Source organism: Hippopotamus amphibius, chromosome 2 (assembly GCF_030028045.1).
Source record: "Hippopotamus amphibius kiboko isolate mHipAmp2 chromosome 2, mHipAmp2.hap2, whole genome shotgun sequence".
NCBI classification, from domain to species: domain Eukaryota; kingdom Metazoa; phylum Chordata; class Mammalia; order Artiodactyla; family Hippopotamidae; genus Hippopotamus; species Hippopotamus amphibius.
The window spans coordinates 221,535,041-221,554,606 of record NC_080187.1 but is presented as its reverse complement, the minus strand read 5'-3'; the positions used below and the strand labels follow the sequence as shown (position 1 = coordinate 221,554,606).

General features: G+C 54.4%; 7 non-coding genes across 7 annotated transcripts; all 7 read left to right on the top strand.

Annotated features, from left to right (window-relative positions):
- The first annotated feature begins 2,383 nt into the window (after positions 1 to 2,383).
- Positions 2,384 to 2,464, top strand: LOC130847495 (small nucleolar RNA SNORD115). Its single transcript, XR_009052252.1, has one exon. It is a non-coding gene; the product is annotated as a small nucleolar RNA SNORD115 (small nucleolar RNA).
- Positions 2,465 to 4,970: 2,506 nt separating this feature from the next.
- LOC130847494 (small nucleolar RNA SNORD115) lies at positions 4,971 to 5,051 on the top strand. The gene has a single exon (XR_009052251.1). It is a non-coding gene; the product is annotated as a small nucleolar RNA SNORD115 (small nucleolar RNA).
- Positions 5,052 to 7,557: 2,506 nt separating this feature from the next.
- Positions 7,558 to 7,638, top strand: LOC130847493 (small nucleolar RNA SNORD115). Its single transcript, XR_009052250.1, has one exon. It is a non-coding gene; the product is annotated as a small nucleolar RNA SNORD115 (small nucleolar RNA).
- Positions 7,639 to 10,144: 2,506 nt separating this feature from the next.
- Positions 10,145 to 10,225, top strand: LOC130847491 (small nucleolar RNA SNORD115). The gene has a single exon (XR_009052249.1). It is a non-coding gene; the product is annotated as a small nucleolar RNA SNORD115 (small nucleolar RNA).
- Positions 10,226 to 12,731: 2,506 nt separating this feature from the next.
- Positions 12,732 to 12,812, top strand: LOC130847490 (small nucleolar RNA SNORD115). The gene has a single exon (XR_009052248.1). It is a non-coding gene; the product is annotated as a small nucleolar RNA SNORD115 (small nucleolar RNA).
- Positions 12,813 to 15,318: 2,506 nt separating this feature from the next.
- LOC130847489 (small nucleolar RNA SNORD115) lies at positions 15,319 to 15,399 on the top strand. The gene has a single exon (XR_009052247.1). It is a non-coding gene; the product is annotated as a small nucleolar RNA SNORD115 (small nucleolar RNA).
- Positions 15,400 to 17,905: 2,506 nt separating this feature from the next.
- Positions 17,906 to 17,986, top strand: LOC130847488 (small nucleolar RNA SNORD115). Its single transcript, XR_009052246.1, has one exon. It is a non-coding gene; the product is annotated as a small nucleolar RNA SNORD115 (small nucleolar RNA).
- The last annotated feature ends 1,580 nt before the right edge of the window (positions 17,987 to 19,566 follow it).

The following is a 19,566-nucleotide window of genomic DNA, read 5'->3' as shown; positions in this document are numbered from 1 at the left end:
AGACTCCTCCCAGTGTAGATGGCTTCCACATATCCAAGATGTGTTGCCACCTTTGGTTTTCTATCCTGCTCCATAGTGCCAGGGCCCACATGTTCTGAAGCCATGGGTGGAGTCTTTCCTTAAGCCTTTCTGCTTTGAATTTTGTGTTTCAGGCCAAGCCTTGGAATGGACTCACCACAGCCAGAATGTTCCGCAGTGAGTGGCTCTTTTGGTTGCTACTGATAGGCCCCAGAGAATTTTGAACTATGGGCTGGCCGCCCTCACAGCAGGCAGTACAGGGTAGTCTTTTGGCAACCTCCTGCCTACCAAGGAGGAATGTCTGCTGCTGCCCCAAATTTATGGGCTCACATCTGGTGCACTCACATGCCTTCATTAGAGCTGTATTCTAGTCAGAGAGCACATCGAGGCAGTGTTTTCTTCCTTGGCCCCAGGCGGAACATCTCTAGAGACCTCTGTGCACCTAGCGCCAGAGTATGATCACCCACTGAGGGAATGGTCCCTTGTGGTGTGTGCTTTATGGCTTCCCAAAACCTGTCAGTAGGGAAGGCTCATGCCCCCTGCCTAGAGATGGTGAGAGGCAGGCAGGAGCCCATCCTCAGGTGCTTGGAGGCAGGATGCTGCTGGTTATTTCAAGGGCTGGAAGCCATGCCGTGGTCTTCAATGGGGTTGTGCCAGGACTCTGTGAGGGATCATGGTGCTTTGTTGGAGCCACTTGATCCGAATGGGGCCTCTGATGGGGTCTGCATGCATACACAGGACCATAGCTTCTCCTGGGTTGGTCGTCCTCTCCGGAAGCCACTGGTTTGTCAGAGAGCCCCCTCCAGAGGAGAAAAGGCTTCTGGGTGTCCATTCCCCCATGAAGGCTTTGCAGAGCCCTTGGGCATCCCGTTATCATGTCCATCGTGAGGCCCTGTTGACCTGAAGGGGAGGGGTGGTCCCGGGATGTGGGCTGAGGAGGGCGTAGCTGCATGGCTGTTGTTTGGTGGCCTTGCACGGGCCACAGTAGGGAATGCTGCCACAGAAGAAATTGGCCCTGTTTGGGAATCTCTGTGGTCCCCAAGGAGGAATGCTTGACATGGCTCCCCATCCACCAGATCGGAATGCGGGCCTTGAAATTCAACTCGATTGACCTGAAGTGTAGTAAGACTGACCATGGAGGCACCATTTCATGACGTGTTGCCCTGGGGAGCAACCACGCAGATCTCTGTGCATGTCGAGGCAGAGCACGAGGATGGACTGAGCTTATGGTCAGTTGTGGGGTGTGCTTGAGTGACTTCCAAGAAGTGTTGGTTGGGAGGATGTGGGGCCAGGCCTGGAGGTGGTGAGAGGCAACAAGGACCCTTCATCAGGGACTTGGCAGCTAGATGCTCTTGGCTCTTGTGAGAGCTGAAGGGCTGGTCCCTTGCTGGAATGGGGTTTCCCAGGTCTCTGTGAGGGATCATGGGCCCTCAGATAGGCCAGTTTACTCAGACAGGCCCTTTCATGGGTTCTGCATACAGATACAGGCCTGTGGCATCTCTTGGGCTGGCCTTCCTCTACGGGAGCCACTGCCTACCAAGAGAGCTCCCTCCAGCTCCTGTGAATGTCCACTGTGTGGGACATAAAGGCCTCATTGTCTGGGTGTTGTGCACATGGACAAGCCGAGTGTGACATCGGCCAGCACACGCTTGCCCACACCAGGGTCGGGCCCAGAGGAATGTCTCCATTCCCCCCAGAAACACCCCCAGTGTTTTCCCCACCAAGCAGACCTGGTGCCAGGCCTTGTGCTGCCTGGAGGATCCATGAGGCTAGTCCTTCCCTGGGGAGACATATACGTACTGGTTATTTCATCTGCCCCTGACACAGTATTAAGGTACATAAGATGGCATTGATCCACCTGTCCACTCATGCCTTCATCTTTGTAAGTATGGATGGATGGAGGGAGTGAGCCAAGGACGAGGGTCAAAGGGGAGGGAGCTAGAGCATTCTGGAGGAAGGGAGGCAGGAAGGAAGCTATGTAGGGAGCTGTTTGTATGCGTTTCAGCTATGTGTTCCTGTCTCTGCGTGGAGGTACATTTGGGCCCTATGTTCCTGGATGTATTGCTGCAGGTATTTCTTGTAGCATCATTCGATGCATGAGCGTGTGGCACACACGTGCCCCAATGCATCTAGCATGGAGTTGGAGTTCTCACAGCTGTCCTTCTCACCTCTTGGCAGCCATCGTCCCCAGAGAAATGAAGATCTGTGTTTGGCCTATGTTCCCTAGGGCAATCACCATGAGCCTTGGCCCAGCACGTGGATTCGACAGAATGGCACATCCCTTCAGGCATCCTTCTTTCCAGGAAGCATCTGAGGTAAGCCTTCACATGTGGCAGGGCGCAGGTGAGTGAGGAGGGCCTCAGTTGGGTCGATGATGAGAACTCATATGGTCCTGAAGAGAGCTGATGACCAAAAAATCATGCTCAATAGGATTACGCTGAGGCCTAACAGAGGGATCCAGGGGCAGGATGGCCTGCATTGTTGGTCCATTGCAGAGCCCTGGGTGTGGGTGTGTGTGTGGGTTTGGGTGTGGGTGTTGGAGCAGCCTCTCGCTCGAGGAAATCCCTTGAGACTCCTCCCAGTGTAGATGGCTTCCACATATCCAAGATGTGTTGCCACCTTTGGTTTTCTATCCTGCTCCATAGTGCCAGGGCCCACATGTTCTGAAGCCATGGGTGGAGTCTTTCCTTAAGCCTTTCTGCTTTGAATTTTGTGTTTCAGGCCAAGCCTTGGAATGGACTCACCACAGCCAGAATGTTCCGCAGTGAGTGGCTCTTTTGGTTGCTACTGATAGGCCCCAGAGAATTTTGAACTATGGGCTGGCCGCCCTCACAGCAGGCAGTACAGGGTAGTCTTTTGGCAACCTCCTGCCTACCAAGGAGGAATGTCTGCTGCTGCCCCAAATTTATGGGCTCACATCTGGTGCACTCACATGCCTTCATTAGAGCTGTATTCTAGTCAGAGAGCACATCGAGGCAGTGTTTTCTTCCTTGGCCCCAGGCGGAACATCTCTAGAGACCTCTGTGCACCTAGCGCCAGAGTATGATCACCCACTGAGGGAATGGTCCCTTGTGGTGTGTGCTTTATGGCTTCCCAAAACCTGTCAGTAGGGAAGGCTCATGCCCCCTGCCTAGAGATGGTGAGAGGCAGGCAGGAGCCCATCCTCAGGTGCTTGGAGGCAGGATGCTGCTGGTTATTTCAAGGGCTGGAAGCCATGCCGTGGTCTTCAATGGGGTTGTGCCAGGACTCTGTGAGGGATCATGGTGCTTTGTTGGAGCCACTTGATCCGAATGGGGCCTCTGATGGGGTCTGCATGCATACACAGGACCATAGCTTCTCCTGGGTTGGTCGTCCTCTCCGGAAGCCACTGGTTTGTCAGAGAGCCCCCTCCAGAGGAGAAAAGGCTTCTGGGTGTCCATTCCCCCATGAAGGCTTTGCAGAGCCCTTGGGCATCCCGTTATCATGTCCATCGTGAGGCCCTGTTGACCTGAAGGGGAGGGGTGGTCCCGGGATGTGGGCTGAGGAGGGCGTAGCTGCATGGCTGTTGTTTGGTGGCCTTGCACGGGCCACAGTAGGGAATGCTGCCACAGAAGAAATTGGCCCTGTTTGGGAATCTCTGTGGTCCCCAAGGAGGAATGCTTGACATGGCTCCCCATCCACCAGATCGGAATGCGGGCCTTGAAATTCAACTCGATTGACCTGAAGTGTAGTAAGACTGACCATGGAGGCACCATTTCATGACGTGTTGCCCTGGGGAGCAACCACGCAGATCTCTGTGCATGTCGAGGCAGAGCACGAGGATGGACTGAGCTTATGGTCAGTTGTGGGGTGTGCTTGAGTGACTTCCAAGAAGTGTTGGTTGGGAGGATGTGGGGCCAGGCCTGGAGGTGGTGAGAGGCAACAAGGACCCTTCATCAGGGACTTGGCAGCTAGATGCTCTTGGCTCTTGTGAGAGCTGAAGGGCTGGTCCCTTGCTGGAATGGGGTTTCCCAGGTCTCTGTGAGGGATCATGGGCCCTCAGATAGGCCAGTTTACTCAGACAGGCCCTTTCATGGGTTCTGCATACAGATACAGGCCTGTGGCATCTCTTGGGCTGGCCTTCCTCTACGGGAGCCACTGCCTACCAAGAGAGCTCCCTCCAGCTCCTGTGAATGTCCACTGTGTGGGACATAAAGGCCTCATTGTCTGGGTGTTGTGCACATGGACAAGCCGAGTGTGACATCGGCCAGCACACGCTTGCCCACACCAGGGTCGGGCCCAGAGGAATGTCTCCATTCCCCCCAGAAACACCCCCAGTGTTTTCCCCACCAAGCAGACCTGGTGCCAGGCCTTGTGCTGCCTGGAGGATCCATGAGGCTAGTCCTTCCCTGGGGAGACATATACGTACTGGTTATTTCATCTGCCCCTGACACAGTATTAAGGTACATAAGATGGCATTGATCCACCTGTCCACTCATGCCTTCATCTTTGTAAGTATGGATGGATGGAGGGAGTGAGCCAAGGACGAGGGTCAAAGGGGAGGGAGCTAGAGCATTCTGGAGGAAGGGAGGCAGGAAGGAAGCTATGTAGGGAGCTGTTTGTATGCGTTTCAGCTATGTGTTCCTGTCTCTGCGTGGAGGTACATTTGGGCCCTATGTTCCTGGATGTATTGCTGCAGGTATTTCTTGTAGCATCATTCGATGCATGAGCGTGTGGCACACACGTGCCCCAATGCATCTAGCATGGAGTTGGAGTTCTCACAGCTGTCCTTCTCACCTCTTGGCAGCCATCGTCCCCAGAGAAATGAAGATCTGTGTTTGGCCTATGTTCCCTAGGGCAATCACCATGAGCCTTGGCCCAGCACGTGGATTCGACAGAATGGCACATCCCTTCAGGCATCCTTCTTTCCAGGAAGCATCTGAGGTAAGCCTTCACATGTGGCAGGGCGCAGGTGAGTGAGGAGGGCCTCAGTTGGGTCGATGATGAGAACTCATATGGTCCTGAAGAGAGCTGATGACCAAAAAATCATGCTCAATAGGATTACGCTGAGGCCTAACAGAGGGATCCAGGGGCAGGATGGCCTGCATTGTTGGTCCATTGCAGAGCCCTGGGTGTGGGTGTGTGTGTGGGTTTGGGTGTGGGTGTTGGAGCAGCCTCTCGCTCGAGGAAATCCCTTGAGACTCCTCCCAGTGTAGATGGCTTCCACATATCCAAGATGTGTTGCCACCTTTGGTTTTCTATCCTGCTCCATAGTGCCAGGGCCCACATGTTCTGAAGCCATGGGTGGAGTCTTTCCTTAAGCCTTTCTGCTTTGAATTTTGTGTTTCAGGCCAAGCCTTGGAATGGACTCACCACAGCCAGAATGTTCCGCAGTGAGTGGCTCTTTTGGTTGCTACTGATAGGCCCCAGAGAATTTTGAACTATGGGCTGGCCGCCCTCACAGCAGGCAGTACAGGGTAGTCTTTTGGCAACCTCCTGCCTACCAAGGAGGAATGTCTGCTGCTGCCCCAAATTTATGGGCTCACATCTGGTGCACTCACATGCCTTCATTAGAGCTGTATTCTAGTCAGAGAGCACATCGAGGCAGTGTTTTCTTCCTTGGCCCCAGGCGGAACATCTCTAGAGACCTCTGTGCACCTAGCGCCAGAGTATGATCACCAACTGAGGGAATGGTCCCTTGTGGTGTGTGCTTTATGGCTTCCCAAAACCTGTCAGTAGGGAAGGCTCATGCCCCCTGCCTAGAGATGGTGAGAGGCAGGCAGGAGCCCATCCTCAGGTGCTTGGAGGCAGGATGCTGCTGGTTATTTCAAGGGCTGGAAGCCATGCCGTGGTCTTCAATGGGGTTGTGCCAGGACTCTGTGAGGGATCATGGTGCTTTGTTGGAGCCACTTGATCCGAATGGGGCCTCTGATGGGGCCTGCATGCATACACAGGACCATAGCTTCTCCTGGGTTGGTCGTCCTCTCCGGAAGCCACTGGTTTGTCAGAGAGCCCCCTCCAGAGGAGAAAAGGCTTCTGGGTGTCCATTCCCCCATGAAGGCTTTGCAGAGCCCTTGGGCATCCCATTATCATGTCCATCGTGAGGCCCTGTTGACCTGAATGGGAGGGGTGGTCCCGGGATGTGGGCTGAGGAGGGCGTAGCTGCATGGCTGTTGTTTGGTGGCCTTGCACGGGCCACAGTAGGGAATGCTGCCACAGAAGAAATTGGCCCTGTTTGGGAATCTCTGTGGTCCCCAAGGAGGAATGCTTGACATGGCTCCCCATCCACCAGATCGGAATGCGGGCCTTGAAATTCAACTCGATTGACCTGAAGTGTAGTAAGACTGACCATGGAGGCACCATTTCATGACGTGTTGCCCTGGGGAGCAACCACGCAGATCTCTGTGCATGTCGAGGCAGAGCACGAGGATGGACTGAGCTTATGGTCAGTTGTGGGGTGTGCTTGAGTGACTTCCAAGAAGTGTTGGTTGGGAGGATGTGGGGCCAGGCCTGGAGGTGGTGAGAGGCAACAAGGACCCTTCATCAGGGACTTGGCAGCTAGATGCTCTTGGCTCTTGTGAGAGCTGAAGGGCTGGTCCCTTGCTGGAATGGGGTTTCCCAGGTCTCTGTGAGGGATCATGGGCCCTCAGATAGGCCAGTTTACTCAGACAGGCCCTTTCATGGGTTCTGCATACAGATACAGGCCTGTGGCATCTCTTGGGCTGGCCTTCCTCTACGGGAGCCACTGCCTACCAAGAGAGCTCCCTCCAGCTCCTGTGAATGTCCACTGTGTGGGACATAAAGGCCTCATTGTCTGGGTGTTGTGCACATGGACAAGCCGAGTGTGACATCGGCCAGCACACGCTTGCCCACACCAGGGTCGGGCCCAGAGGAATGTCTCCATTCCCCCCAGAAACACCCCCAGTGTTTTCCCCACCAAGCAGACCTGGTGCCAGGCCTTGTGCTGCCTGGAGGATCCATGAGGCTAGTCCTTCCCTGGGGAGACATATACGTACTGGTTATTTCATCTGCCCCTGACACAGTATTAAGGTACATAAGATGGCATTGATCCACCTGTCCACTCATGCCTTCATCTTTGTAAGTATGGATGGATGGAGGGAGTGAGCCAAGGACGAGGGTCAAAGGGGAGGGAGCTAGAGCATTCTGGAGGAAGGGAGGCAGGAAGGAAGCTATGTAGGGAGCTGTTTGTATGCGTTTCAGCTATGTGTTCCTGTCTCTGCGTGGAGGTACATTTGGGCCCTATGTTCCTGGATGTATTGCTGCAGGTATTTCTTGTAGCATCATTCGATGCATGAGCGTGTGGCACACACGTGCCCCAATGCATCTAGCATGGAGTTGGAGTTCTCACAGCTGTCCTTCTCACCTCTTGGCAGCCATCGTCCCCAGAGAAATGAAGATCTGTGTTTGGCCTATGTTCCCTAGGGCAATCACCATGAGCCTTGGCCCAGCACGTGGATTCGACAGAATGGCACATCCCTTCAGGCATCCTTCTTTCCAGGAAGCATCTGAGGTAAGCCTTCACATGTGGCAGGGCGCAGGTGAGTGAGGAGGGCCTCAGTTGGGTCGATGATGAGAACTCATATGGTCCTGAAGAGAGCTGATGACCAAAAAATCATGCTCAATAGGATTACGCTGAGGCCTAACAGAGGGATCCAGGGGCAGGATGGCCTGCATTGTTGGTCCATTGCAGAGCCCTGGGTGTGGGTGTGTGTGTGGGTTTGGGTGTGGGTGTTGGAGCAGCCTCTCGCTCGAGGAAATCCCTTGAGACTCCTCCCAGTGTAGATGGCTTCCACATATCCAAGATGTGTTGCCACCTTTGGTTTTCTATCCTGCTCCATAGTGCCAGGGCCCACATGTTCTGAAGCCATGGGTGGAGTCTTTCCTTAAGCCTTTCTGCTTTGAATTTTGTGTTTCAGGCCAAGCCTTGGAATGGACTCACCACAGCCAGAATGTTCCGCAGTGAGTGGCTCTTTTGGTTGCTACTGATAGGCCCCAGAGAATTTTGAACTATGGGCTGGCCGCCCTCACAGCAGGCAGTACAGGGTAGTCTTTTGGCAACCTCCTGCCTACCAAGGAGGAATGTCTGCTGCTGCCCCAAATTTATGGGCTCACATCTGGTGCACTCACATGCCTTCATTAGAGCTGTATTCTAGTCAGAGAGCACATCGAGGCAGTGTTTTCTTCCTTGGCCCCAGGCGGAACATCTCTAGAGACCTCTGTGCACCTAGCGCCAGAGTATGATCACCAACTGAGGGAATGGTCCCTTGTGGTGTGTGCTTTATGGCTTCCCAAAACCTGTCAGTAGGGAAGGCTCATGCCCCCTGCCTAGAGATGGTGAGAGGCAGGCAGGAGCCCATCCTCAGGTGCTTGGAGGCAGGATGCTGCTGGTTATTTCAAGGGCTGGAAGCCATGCCGTGGTCTTCAATGGGGTTGTGCCAGGACTCTGTGAGGGATCATGGTGCTTTGTTGGAGCCACTTGATCCGAATGGGGCCTCTGATGGGGTCTGCATGCATACACAGGACCATAGCTTCTCCTGGGTTGGTCGTCCTCTCTGGAAGCCACTGGTTTGTCAGAGAGCCCCCTCCAGAGGAGAAAAGGCTTCTGGGTGTCCATTCCCCCATGAAGGCTTTGCAGAGCCCTTGGGCATCCCGTTATCATGTCCATCGTGAGGCCCTGTTGACCTGAAGGGGAGGGGTGGTCCCGGGATGTGGGCTGAGGAGGGCGTAGCTGCATGGCTGTTGTTTGGTGGCCTTGCACGGGCCACAGTAGGGAATGCTGCCACAGAAGAAATTGGCCCTGTTTGGGAATCTCTGTGGTCCCCAAGGAGGAATGCTTGACATGGCTCCCCATCCACCAGATCGGAATGCGGGCCTTGAAATTCAACTCGATTGACCTGAAGTGTAGTAAGACTGACCATGGAGGCACCATTTCATGACGTGTTGCCCTGGGGAGCAACCACGCAGATCTCTGTGCATGTCGAGGCAGAGCACGAGGATGGACTGAGCTTATGGTCAGTTGTGGGGTGTGCTTGAGTGACTTCCAAGAAGTGTTGGTTGGGAGGATGTGGGGCCAGGCCTGGAGGTGGTGAGAGGCAACAAGGACCCTTCATCAGGGACTTGGCAGCTAGATGCTCTTGGCTCTTGTGAGAGCTGAAGGGCTGGTCCCTTGCTGGAATGGGGTTTCCCAGGTCTCTGTGAGGGATCATGGGCCCTCAGATAGGCCAGTTTACTCAGACAGGCCCTTTCATGGGTTTTGCATACAGATACAGGCCTGTGGCATCTCTTGGGCTGGCCTTCCTCTACGGGAGCCACTGCCTACCAAGAGAGCTCCCTCCAGCTCCTGTGAATGTCCACTGTGTGGGACATAAAGGCCTCATTGTCTGGGTGTTGTGCACATGGACAAGCCGAGTGTGACATCGGCCAGCACACGCTTGCCCACACCAGGGTCGGGCCCAGAGGAATGTCTCCATTCCCCCCAGAAACACCCCCAGTGTTTTCCCCACCAAGCAGACCTGGTGCCAGGCCTTGTGCTGCCTGGAGGATCCATGAGGCTAGTCCTTCCCTGGGGAGACATATACGTACTGGTTATTTCATCTGCCCCTGACACAGTATTAAGGTACATAAGATGGCATTGATCCACCTGTCCACTCATGCCTTCATCTTTGTAAGTATGGATGGATGGAGGGAGTGAGCCAAGGACGAGGGTCAAAGGGGAGGGAGCTAGAGCATTCTGGAGGAAGGGAGGCAGGAAGGAAGCTATGTAGGGAGCTGTTTGTATGCGTTTCAGCTATGTGTTCCTGTCTCTGCGTGGAGGTACATTTGGGCCCTATGTTCCTGGATGTATTGCTGCAGGTATTTCTTGTAGCATCATTCGATGCATGAGCGTGTGGCACACACGTGCCCCAATGCATCTAGCATGGAGTTGGAGTTCTCACAGCTGTCCTTCTCACCTCTTGGCAGCCATCGTCCCCAGAGAAATGAAGATCTGTGTTTGGCCTATGTTCCCTAGGGCAATCACCATGAGCCTTGGCCCAGCACGTGGATTCGACAGAATGGCACATCCCTTCAGGCATCCTTCTTTCCAGGAAGCATCTGAGGTAAGCCTTCACATGTGGCAGGGCGCAGGTGAGTGAGGAGGGCCTCAGTTGGGTCGATGATGAGAACTCATATGGTCCTGAAGAGAGCTGATGACCAAAAAATCATGCTCAATAGGATTACGCTGAGGCCTAACAGAGGGATCCAGGGGCAGGATGGCCTGCATTGTTGGTCCATTGCAGAGCCCTGGGTGTGGGTGTGTGTGTGGGTTTGGGTGTGGGTGTTGGAGCAGCCTCTCGCTCGAGGAAATCCCTTGAGACTCCTCCCAGTGTAGATGGCTTCCACATATCCAAGATGTGTTGCCACCTTTGGTTTTCTATCCTGCTCCATAGTGCCAGGGCCCACATGTTCTGAAGCCATGGGTGGAGTCTTTCCTTAAGCCTTTCTGCTTTGAATTTTGTGTTTCAGGCCAAGCCTTGGAATGGACTCACCACAGCCAGAATGTTCCGCAGTGAGTGGCTCTTTTGGTTGCTACTGATAGGCCCCAGAGAATTTTGAACTATGGGCTGGCCGCCCTCACAGCAGGCAGTACAGGGTAGTCTTTTGGCAACCTCCTGCCTACCAAGGAGGAATGTCTGCTGCTGCCCCAAATTTATGGGCTCACATCTGGTGCACTCACATGCCTTCATTAGAGCTGTATTCTAGTCAGAGAGCACATCGAGGCAGTGTTTTCTTCCTTGGCCCCAGGCGGAACATCTCTAGAGACCTCTGTGCACCTAGCGCCAGAGTATGATCACCAACTGAGGGAATGGTCCCTTGTGGTGTGTGCTTTATGGCTTCCCAAAACCTGTCAGTAGGGAAGGCTCATGCCCCCTGCCTAGAGATGGTGAGAGGCAGGCAGGAGCCCATCCTCAGGTGCTTGGAGGCAGGATGCTGCTGGTTATTTCAAGGGCTGGAAGCCATGCCGTGGTCTTCAATGGGGTTGTGCCAGGACTCTGTGAGGGATCATGGTGCTTTGTTGGAGCCACTTGATCCGAATGGGGCCTCTGATGGGGTCTGCATGCATACACAGGACCATAGCTTCTCCTGGGTTGGTCGTCCTCTCTGGAAGCCACTGGTTTGTCAGAGAGCCCCCTCCAGAGGAGAAAAGGCTTCTGGGTGTCCATTCCCCCATGAAGGCTTTGCAGAGCCCTTGGGCATCCCGTTATCATGTCCATCGTGAGGCCCTGTTGACCTGAAGGGGAGGGGTGGTCCCGGGATGTGGGCTGAGGAGGGCGTAGCTGCATGGCTGTTGTTTGGTGGCCTTGCACGGGCCACAGTAGGGAATGCTGCCACAGAAGAAATTGGCCCTGTTTGGGAATCTCTGTGGTCCCCAAGGAGGAATGCTTGACATGGCTCCCCATCCACCAGATCGGAATGCGGGCCTTGAAATTCAACTCGATTGACCTGAAGTGTAGTAAGACTGACCATGGAGGCACCATTTCATGACGTGTTGCCCTGGGGAGCAACCACGCAGATCTCTGTGCATGTCGAGGCAGAGCACGAGGATGGACTGAGCTTATGGTCAGTTGTGGGGTGTGCTTGAGTGACTTCCAAGAAGTGTTGGTTGGGAGGATGTGGGGCCAGGCCTGGAGGTGGTGAGAGGCAACAAGGACCCTTCATCAGGGACTTGGCAGCTAGATGCTCTTGGCTCTTGTGAGAGCTGAAGGGCTGGTCCCTTGCTGGAATGGGGTTTCCCAGGTCTCTGTGAGGGATCATGGGCCCTCAGATAGGCCAGTTTTCTCAGACAGGCCCTTTCATGGGTTCTGCATACAGATACAGGCCTGTGGCATCTCTTGGGCTGGCCTTCCTCTACGGGAGCCACTGCCTACCAAGAGAGCTCCCTCCAGCTCCTGTGAATGTCCACTGTGTGGGACATAAAGGCCTCATTGTCTGGGTGTTGTGCACATGGACAAGCCGAGTGTGACATCGGCCAGCACACGCTTGCCCACACCAGGGTCGGGCCCAGAGGAATGTCTCCATTCCCCCCAGAAACACCCCCAGTGTTTTCCCCACCAAGCAGACCTGGTGCCAGGCCTTGTGCTGCCTGGAGGATCCATGAGGCTAGTCCTTCCCTGGGGAGACATATACGTACTGGTTATTTCATCTGCCCCTGACACAGTATTAAGGTACATAAGATGGCATTGATCCACCTGTCCACTCATGCCTTCATCTTTGTAAGTATGGATGGATGGAGGGAGTGAGCCAAGGACGAGGGTCAAAGGGGAGGGAGCTAGAGCATTCTGGAGGAAGGGAGGCAGGAAGGAAGCTATGTAGGGAGCTGTTTGTATGCGTTTCAGCTATGTGTTCCTGTCTCTGCGTGGAGGTACATTTGGGCCCTATGTTCCTGGATGTATTGCTGCAGGTATTTCTTGTAGCATCATTCGATGCATGAGCGTGTGGCACACACGTCCCCCAATGCATCTAGCATGGAGTTGGAGTTCTCACAGCTGTCCTTCTCACCTCTTGGCAGCCATCGTCCCCAGAGAAATGAAGATCTGTGTTTGGCCTATGTTCCCTAGGGCAATCACCATGAGCCTTGGCCCAGCACGTGGATTCGACAGAATGGCACATCCCTTCAGGCATCCTTCTTTCCAGGAAGCATCTGAGGTAAGCCTTCACATGTGGCAGGGCGCAGGTGAGTGAGGAGGGCCTCAGTTGGGTCGATGATGAGAACTCATATGGTCCTGAAGAGAGCTGATGACCAAAAAATCATGCTCAATAGGATTACGCTGAGGCCTAACAGAGGGATCCAGGGGCAGGATGGCCTGCATTGTTGGTCCATTGCAGAGCCCTGGGTGTGGGTGTGGTTGTGGGTTTGGGTGTGGGTGTTGGAGCAGCCTCTCGCTCGAGGAAATCCCTTGAGACTCCTCCCAGTGTAGATGGCTTCCACATATCCAAGATGTGTTGCCACCTTTGGTTTTCTATCCTGCTCCATAGTGCCAGGGCCCACATGTTCTGAAGCCATGGGTGGAGTCTTTCCTTAAGCCTTTCTGCTTTGAATTTTGTGTTTCAGGCCAAGCCTTGGAATGGACTCACCACAGCCAGAATGTTCCGCAGTGAGTGGCTCTTTTGGTTGCTACTGATAGGCCCCAGAGAATTTTGAACTATGGGCTGGCCGCCCTCACAGCAGGCAGTACAGGGTAGTCTTTTGGCAACCTCCTGCCTACCAAGGAGGAATGTCTGCTGCTGCCCCAAATTTATGGGCTCACATCTGGTGCACTCACATGCCTTCATTAGAGCTGTATTCTAGTCAGAGAGCACATCGAGGCAGTGTTTTCTTCCTTGGCCCCAGGCGGAACATCTCTAGAGACCTCTGTGCACCTAGCGCCAGAGTATGATCACCAACTGAGGGAATGGTCCCTTGTGGTGTGTGCTTTATGGCTTCCCAAAACCTGTCAGTAGGGAAGGCTCATGCCCCCTGCCTAGAGATGGTGAGAGGCAGGCAGGAGCCCATCCTCAGGTGCTTGGAGGCAGGATGCTGCTGGTTATTTCAAGGGCTGGAAGCCATGCCGTGGTCTTCAATGGGGTTGTGCCAGGACTCTGTGAGGGATCATGGTGCTTTGTTGGAGCCACTTGATCCGAATGGGGCCTCTGATGGGGTCTGCATGCATACACAGGACCATAGCTTCTCCTGGGTTGCTCGTCCTCTCCGGAAGCCACTGGTTTGTCAGAGAGCCCCCTCCAGAGGAGAAAAGGCTTCTGGGTGTCCATTCCCCCATGAAGGCTTTGCAGAGCCCTTGGGCATCCCGTTATCATGTCCATCGTGAGGCCCTGTTGACCTGAATGGGAGGGGTGGTCCCGGGATGTGGGCTGAGGAGGGCGTAGCTGCATGGCTGTTGTTTGGTGGCCTTGCACGGGCCACAGTAGGGAATGCTGCCACAGAAGAAATTGGCCCTGTTTGGGAATCTCTGTGGTCCCCAAGGAGGAATGCTTGACATGGCTCCCCATCCACCAGATCGGAATGCGGGCCTTGAAATTCAACTCGATTGACCTGAAGTGTAGTAAGACTGACCATGGAGGCACCATTTCATGACGTGTTGCCCTGGGGAGCAACCACGCAGATCTCTGTGCATGTCGAGGCAGAGCACGAGGATGGACTGAGCTTATGGTCAGTTGTGGGGTGTGCTTGAGTGACTTCCAAGAAGTGTTGGTTGGGAGGATGTGGGGCCAGGCCTGGAGGTGGTGAGAGGCAACAAGGACCCTTCATCAGGGACTTGGCAGCTAGATGCTCTTGGCTCTTGTGAGAGCTGAAGGGCAGGTCCCTTGCTGGAATGGGGTTTCCCAGGTCTCTGTGAGGGATCATGGGCCCTCAGATAGGCCAGTTTACTCAGACAGGCCCTTTCATGGGTTCTGCATACAGATACAGGCCTGTGGCATCTCTTGGGCTGGCCTTCCTCTACGGGAGCCACTGCCTACCAAGAGAGCTCCCTCCAGCTCCTGTGAATGTCCACTGTGTGGGACATAAAGTCCTCATTGTCTGGGTGTTGTGCACATGGCCAAGCCGAGTGTGACATCGGCCAGCACACGCTTGCCCACACCAGGGTCGGGCCCAGAGGAATGTCTCCATTCCCCCCAGAAACACCCCCAGTGTTTTCCCCACCAAGCAGACCTGGTGCCAGGCCTTGTGCTGCCTGGAGGATCCATGAGGCTAGTCCTTCCCTGGGGAGACATATACGTACTGGTTATTTCATCTGCCCCTGACACAGTATTAAGGTACATAAGATGGCATTGATCCACCTGTCCACTCATGCCTTCATCTTTGTAAGTATGGATGGATGGAGGGAGTGAGCCAAGGACGAGGGTCAAAGGGGAGGGAGCTAGAGCATTCTGGAGGAAGGGAGGCAGGAAGGAAGCTATGTAGGGAGCTGTTTGTATGCGTTTCAGCTATGTGTTCCTGTCTCTGCGTGGAGGTACATTTGGGCCCTATGTTCCTGGATGTATTGCTGCAGGTATTTCTTGTAGCATCATTCGATGCATGAGCGTGTGGCACACACGTGCCCCAATGCATCTAGCATGGAGTTGGAGTTCTCACAGCTGTCCTTCTCACCTCTTGGCAGCCATCGTCCCCAGAGAAATGAAGATCTGTGTTTGGCCTATGTTCCCTAGGGCAATCACCATGAGCCTTGGCCCAGCACGTGGATTCGACAGAATGGCACATCCCTTCAGGCATCCTTCTTTCCAGGAAGCATCTGAGGTAAGCCTTCACATGTGGCAGGGCGCAGGTGAGTGAGGAGGGCCTCAGTTGGGTCGATGATGAGAACTCATATGGTCCTGAAGAGAGCTGATGACCAAAAAATCATGCTCAATAGGATTACGCTGAGGCCTAACAGAGGGATCCAGGGGCAGGATGGCCTGCATTGTTGGTCCATTGCAGAGCCCTGGGTGTGGGTGTGGTTGTGGGTTTGGGTGTGGGTGTTGGAGCAGCCTCTCGCTCGAGGAAATCCCTTGAGACTCCTCCCAGTGTAGATGGCTTCCACATATCCAAGATGTGTTGCCACCTTTGGTTTTCTATCCTGCTCCATAGTGCCAGGGCCCACATGTTCTGAAGCCATGGGTGGAGTCTTTCCTTAAGCCTTTCTGCTTTGAATTTTGTGTTTCAGGCCAAGCCTTGGAATGGACTCACCACAGCCAGAATGTTCCGCAGTGAGTGGCTCTTTTGGTTGCTACTGATAGGCCCCAGAGAATTTTGAACTATGGGCTGGCCGCCCTCACAGCAGGCAGTACAGGGTAGTCTTTTGGCAACCTCCTGCCTACCAAGGAGGAATGTCTGCTGCTGCCCCAAATTTATGGGCTCACATCTGGTGCACTCACATGCCTTCATTAGAGCTGTATTCTAGTCAGAGAGCACATCGAGGCAGTGTTTTCTTCCTTGGCCCCAGGGGGAACATCTCTAGAGACCTCTGTGCACCTAGCGCCAGAGTATGATCACCAACTGAGGGAATGGTCCCTTGTGGTGTGTGCTTTATGGCTTCCCAAAACCTGTCAGTAGGGAAGGCTCATGCCCCCTGCCTAGAGATGGTGAGAGGCAGGCAGGAGCCCATCCTCAGGTGCTTGGAGGCAGGATGCTGCTGGTTATTTCAAGGGCTGGAAGCCATGCCGTGGTCTTCAATGGGGTTGTGCCAGGACTCTGTGAGGGATCATGGTGCTTTGTTGGAGCCACTTGATCCGAATGGGGCCTCTGATGGGGTCTGCATGCATACACAGGACCATAGCTTCTCCTGGGTTGGTCGTCCTCTCTGGAAGCCACTGGTTTGTCAGAGAGCCCCCTCCAGAGGAGAAAAGGCTTCTGGGTGTCCATTCCCCCATGAAGGCTTTGCAGAGCCCTTGGGCATCCCGTTATCATGTCCATCGTGAGGCCCTGTTGACCTGAATGGGAGGGGTGGTCCCGGGATGTGGGCTGAGGAGGGCGTAGCTGCATGGCTGTTGTTTGGTGGCCTTGCACGGGCCACAGTAGGGAATGCTGCCACAGAAGAAATTGGCCCTGTTTGGGAATCTCTGTGGTCCCCAAGGAGGAATGCTTGACATGGCTCCCCATCCACCAGATCGGAATGCGGGCCTTGAAATTCAACTCGATTGACCTGAAGTGTAGTAAGACTGACCATGGAGGCACCATTTCATGACGTGTTGCCCTGGGGAGCAACCACGCAGATCTCTGTGCATGTTGAGGCAGAGCACGAGGATGGACTGAGCTTATGGTCAGTTGTGGGGTGTGCTTGAGTGACTTCCAAGAAGTGTTGGTTGGGAGGATGTGGGGCCAGGCCTGGAGGTGGTGAGAGGCAACAAGGACCCTTCATCAGGGACTTGGCAGCTAGATGCTCTTGGCTCTTGTGAGAGCTGAAGGGCAGGTCCCGTGCTGGAATGGGGTTTCCCAGGTCTCTGTGAGGGATCATGGGCCCTCAGATAGGCCAGTTTTCTCAGACAGGCCCTTTCATGGGTTCTGCATACAGATACAGGCCTGTGGCATCTCTTGGGCTGGCCTTCCTCTACGGGAGCCACTGCCTACCAAGAGAGCTCCCTCCAGCTCCTGTGAATGTCCACTGTGTGGGACATAAAGGCCTCATTGTCTGGGTGCTGTGCACATGGACAAGCCGAGTGTGACATCGGCCAGCACACGCTTGCCCACACCAGGGTCGGGCCCAGAGGAATGTCTCCATTCCCCCCAGAAACACCCCCAGTGTTTTCCCCACCAAGCAGACCTGGTGCCAGGCCTTGTGCTGCCTGGAGGATCCATGAGGCTAGTCCTTCCCTGGGGAGACATATACGTACTGGTTATTTCATCTGCCCCTGACACAGTATTAAGGTACATAAGATGGCATTGATCCACCTGTCCACTCATGCCTTCATCTTTGTAAGTATGGATGGATGGAGGGAGTGAGCCAAGGACGAGGGTCAAAGGGGAGGGAGCTAGAGCATTCTGGAGGAAGGGAGGCAGGAAGGAAGCTATGTAGGGAGCTGTTTGTATGCGTTTCAGCTATGTGTTCCTGCCTCTGCGTGGAGGTACATTTGGGCCCTATGTTCCTGGATGTATTGCTGCAGGTATTTCTTGTAGCATCATTCGATGCATGAGCGTGTGGCACACACGTCCCCCAATGCATCTAGCATGGAGTTGGAGTTCTCACAGCTGTCCTTCTCACCTCTTGGCAGCCATCGTCCCCAGAGAAATGAAGATCTGTGTTTGGCCTATGTTCCCTAGGGCAATCACCATGAGCCTTGGCCCAGCACGTGGATTCGACAGAATGGCACATCCCTTCAGGCATCCTTCTTTCCAGGAAGCATCTGAGGTAAGCCTTCACATGTGGCAGGGCGCAGGTGAGTGAGGAGGGCCTCAGTTGGGTCGATGATGAGAACTCATATGGTCCTGAAGAGAGCTGATGACCAAAAAATCATGCTCAATAGGATTACGCTGAGGCCTAACAGAGGGATCCAGGGGCAGGATGGCCTGCATTTTTGGTCCATTGCAGAGCCCTGTGTGTGGGTGTGGTTGTGGGTTTGGGTGTGGGTGTTGGAGCAGCCTCTCGCTCGAGGAAATCCCTTGAGACTCCTCCCAGTGTAGATGGCTTCCACATATCCAAGATGTGTTGCCACCTTTGGTTTTCTATCCTGCTCCATAGTGCCAGGGCCCACATGTTCTGAAGCCATGGGTGGAGTCTTTCCTTAAGCCTTTCTGCTTTGAATTTTGTGTTTCAGGCCAAGCCTTGGAATGGACTCACCACAGCCAGAATGTTCCGCAGTGAGTGGCTCTTTTGGTTGCTACTGATAGGCCCCAGAGAATTTTGAACTATGGGCTGGCTGCCCTCACAGCAGGCAGTACAGGGTAGTCTTTTGGCAACCTCCTGCCTACCAAGGAGGAATGTCTGCTGCTGCCCCAAATTTATGGGCTCACATCTGGTGCACTCACATGCCTTCATTAGAGCTGTATTCTAGTCAGAGAGCACATCGAGGCAGTGTTTTCTTCCTTGGCCCCAGGGGGAACATCTCTAGAGACCTCTGTGCACCTAGCGCCAGAGTATGATCACCAACTGAGGGAATGGTCCCTTGTGGTGTGTGCTTTATGGCTTCCCAAAACCTGTCAGTAGGGAAGGCTCATGCCCCCTGCCTAGAGATGGTGAGAGGCAGGCAGGAGCCCATCCTCAGGTGCTTGGAGGCAGGATGCTGCTGGTTATTTCAAGGGCTGGAAGCCATGCCGTGGTCTTCAATGGGGTTGTGTCAGGACTCTGTGAGGGATCATGGTGCTTTGTTGGAGCCACTTGATCCGAATGGGGCCTCTGATGGGGTCTGCATGCATACACAGGACCATAGCTTCTCCTGGGTTGGTCGTCCTCTCTGGAAGCCACTGGTTTGTCAGAGAGCCCCCTCCAGAGGAGAAAAGGCTTCTGGGTGTCCATTCCCCCATGAAGGCTTTGCAGAGCCCTTGGGCATCCCGTTATCATGTCCATCGTGAGGCCCTGTTGACCTGAAGGGGAGGGGTGGTCCCGGGATGTGGGCTGAGGAGGGCGTAGCTGCATGGCTGTTGTTTGGTGGCCTTGCACGGGCCACAGTAGGGAATGCTGCCACAGAAGAAATTGGCCCTGTTTGGGAATCTCTGTGGTCCCCAAGGAGGAATGCTTGACATGGCTCCCCATCCACCAGATCGGAATGCGGGCCTTGAAATTCAACTCGATTGACCTGAAGTGTAGTAAGACTGACCATGGAGGCACCATTTCATGACGTGTTGCCCTGGGGAGCAACCACGCAGATCTCTGTGCATGTCGAGGCAGAGCACGAGGATGGACTGAGCTTATGGTCAGTTGTGGGGTGTGCTTGAGTGACTTCCAAGAAGTGTTGGTTGGGAGGATGTGGGGCCAGGCCTGGAGGTGGTGAGAGGCAACAAGGACCCTTCATCAGGGACTTGGCAGCTAGATGCTCTTGGCTCTTGTGAGAGCTGAAGGGCTGGTCCCTTGCTGGAATGGGGTTTCCCAGGTCTCTGTGAGGGATCATGGGCCCTCAGATAGG